Below are 3068 nucleotides of genomic sequence, written 5' to 3'. Positions count from 1 at the left end.
GTGCTGCCGCTCTCCAGGCTTCAATGGGCATCCCTGTGCGGGACAGAGGACATGAGCGCCATCCTCATCATCTAGGCATTGGACTAATGAGGGAGCGCCAACACTGGTTTTGTCATCTGACATTGCGGACATGAAACATCTCCAGCCAATGAACTTGATATCAACCAATCTGACGTGATCTGCAGTATTTAGCCTGGAACAATACTGTGAAGAGGAGTTCAGTTCTGTTCAGTTCCGGAGTTCAGCTCAGCTTCGGTGATTCATTTGGAATCAACAATTGATTATTCTAAATTATATTGATGTAAATAATATTCTGAACCTGTAGCACATTCTCTATGTAAATTGACTATATACCTACTAAAATAATTGTTAAACCTTAAGCTCTCTCCGAAACTTATTTCATCCTGCCTCCAAATATTTTTTGTCTCCACCAGGCCGAAGGCATGGGGGGAGAGTATGTTTTGCACTCCGTCCGTCCGTGTGTGTGTGTGTGTGTGTGTGTGTGTGTGTGTGTGTGTGTGTGTGTGTGTGTCCGTCCGTCCGTGTGTCCGTGAGCAGCTAATCTCGGCCACCGTTAACCCGGTCGATGCCAAATTTTGCACACACACTCCCTGGATGCCAACGATGAACCTCTGCCCCAAACTTTCCAGAAGGGCCTGTTATCGCGCCACCAGGAGGCCGCTTTGTGCAAAACAAGTTTTTGCACAGTACACCTACAGATTTTGTCCAAACATCACGCAAATTGGTACACAGTCTCTCTAGAGCCATTCAACGAAACCGGTCTTTCAGATTTCTCACACTCCATCCTGATTGGTTAAGATTGGCTTCCAAAGTTCACAGGAGTGCTCAGTTTCAAACAAAATGCTGCAAATCATGAACACATCGCGTGATTTCCGTGAAATTGTGCACCCACATTCCCACTAGGCCGAGGACGAAATGCCACATGAACAATTTCAACTCAGCCTCAAGGTGGCGCTATAACTGGCCGAAAAGTGTTTTTACCTCTAACTGCACGGATCTGTGGATAACTTTGTATGCCAACTCCCTAGAGGCCAAGGAAAAACCTTTGTCTGGAATTTTTCACATCTGCTCTTTATAGCGCCACCAGGAGGCCGACATATGTAAAACACATTTTCTATTATTACTCCTTCAGATTTTATCAAAAAATCACGCAAATCGGTACACATGATCTCCATAGTCATGTGATCAAGACAGGTTTGTTTGATTTCTCATATTCCATCCTGATTGGCCACGATTGGCTCCTACAGTTTTCAGGAGTAGCCCGCTTTGTACAAATCGCCACAACTCCTCAACGCAGCGTCCCATTGCAATGAAACTGTGCACGCATATTCCCACTAGGCTGAGGAAGAATCCTGGTGGAGACCTGTGCCCAGAAGGGCACTTTTTCTAGTTATTATTATTATTGTCTCCACCAGGCCGAAGGCATGTGGGGAGAGTATGTTTTGCACTCCGTCCGTCCGCGTGTCCGTCCGTTTGTGTGTCTGTCCGTCCGTCCGTCCGTCCGTGTGTCCGTGAGCAGCTAATCTCGGCCACCGTTAACCCGCTCGATGCCAAATTTTGCACACACACTCCCTGGATGCCAACGATGAACCTCTGCCCCAAACTTTCCAGAACGGCCTGTTATAGCGCCACCAGGAGGCCGCTTTGTGCAAAACAAGTTTTTGCACAGTACACCTACAGATTTTGTCCAAACATCGCGCAAATTGCTACACAGTCTCTCTAGAGCCATTCAACGAAACGGCTCTTTCACATTTCTCAGACTCCATCCTGATTGGTTAAGATTGGCTTCCAAAGTTCACAGGAGTGCTCAGATTCAAACAAAATGCTGCAAATCATGAACACATCGCGTGATTTCCGTGAAATTGTGCACGCACATTCCCACTAGGCCGAGGACGAAATGACACATGAACAATTTCAACTCAGCCTCAAGGTGGCGCTATAACTGGCCCAAAAGTGTTTTTACCTCTAACTGCACGGATCTGTGGATAACTTTGTATGCCAACTCCCTAGAGGCCAAGGAAAAACCTTTGCCTGGAATTTTTCACATCTGCTCTTTATAGCGCCACCAGGAGGCCGACATATGTAAAACACATTTTCTATTATTACTCCTTCAGATTTTATCCAAATTTCACGCAAATCGGTACACATGATCTCCATAGTCATGTGATCAAGACAGGTTTTTTTGATTTCTCATATTCCATCCTGATTGGCCACGATTGGCTCCTACACTTTTCAGGAGTAGCCCGCTTTGTACAAATCGCCACAACTCCTCAACGCAGCGTCCGATTGCGATGAAACTGTGCACGCATATTCCTACTAGGCTGAGGAACAAATGCCACTTGACAGTTTTCAACAGCCTGAAGGTGGCGCTACAACAAGCCAAGTCGCGTCATGCACTCGCACACACACACACACACACAAACACACACACACACACACACAACCGGTCGATGCCAAATTTTGCACACACACTCCCTGGATGCCAACGATGAACCTCTGCCCAAACTTTCCAGAACGGCCTGTTATAGCGCCACCAGGAGGCCGCTTTGTGCAAAACAAAAACATTGTACCTGCATCCCTCCAACACCAACCTCCGGCCCAAATCTTCCTCAACAGCCTGTTATAGCGCCACCATGAGGCCACAACCTGACCTGCCCTGGTGGAGACCTGTGCCGATTGGCACTTTATCTAGTTATTATTATTATTATTATTATTATTATTTTTTTATTATTATTATTATTACTATTATTATTACTATTATGATTATTTTTGATGTATTGTAATCTTGTATCTGTTTCGCTGTTCAACCTGTGGTAAATCTTTCAGGAAATTAAGAAAACCTTATTTTTTTTTAAACAAAGCAATACTGCCTCATCAAAGTTGGTGTTGTGACTTTATATATTGTCAATTACTTGCATGAGAGGGGGAGAGGTGGTGGAGTTAGATGCTTTAGGGTCCAATGGATTTAAGAGGTTTTGTCCAAAGCGTATGTTTAAGTATATGTTTATAATGCATTATGGATATGGGATGCATAGCAAGTGTTACCA

Source organism: Protomyctophum parallelum (assembly GCF_964188405.1).
Source record: "Protomyctophum parallelum genome assembly, chromosome: 18".
Taxonomy (NCBI): domain Eukaryota; kingdom Metazoa; phylum Chordata; class Actinopteri; order Myctophiformes; family Myctophidae; genus Protomyctophum; species Protomyctophum parallelum.
Note: the sequence above shows the minus strand (reverse complement) of the source record.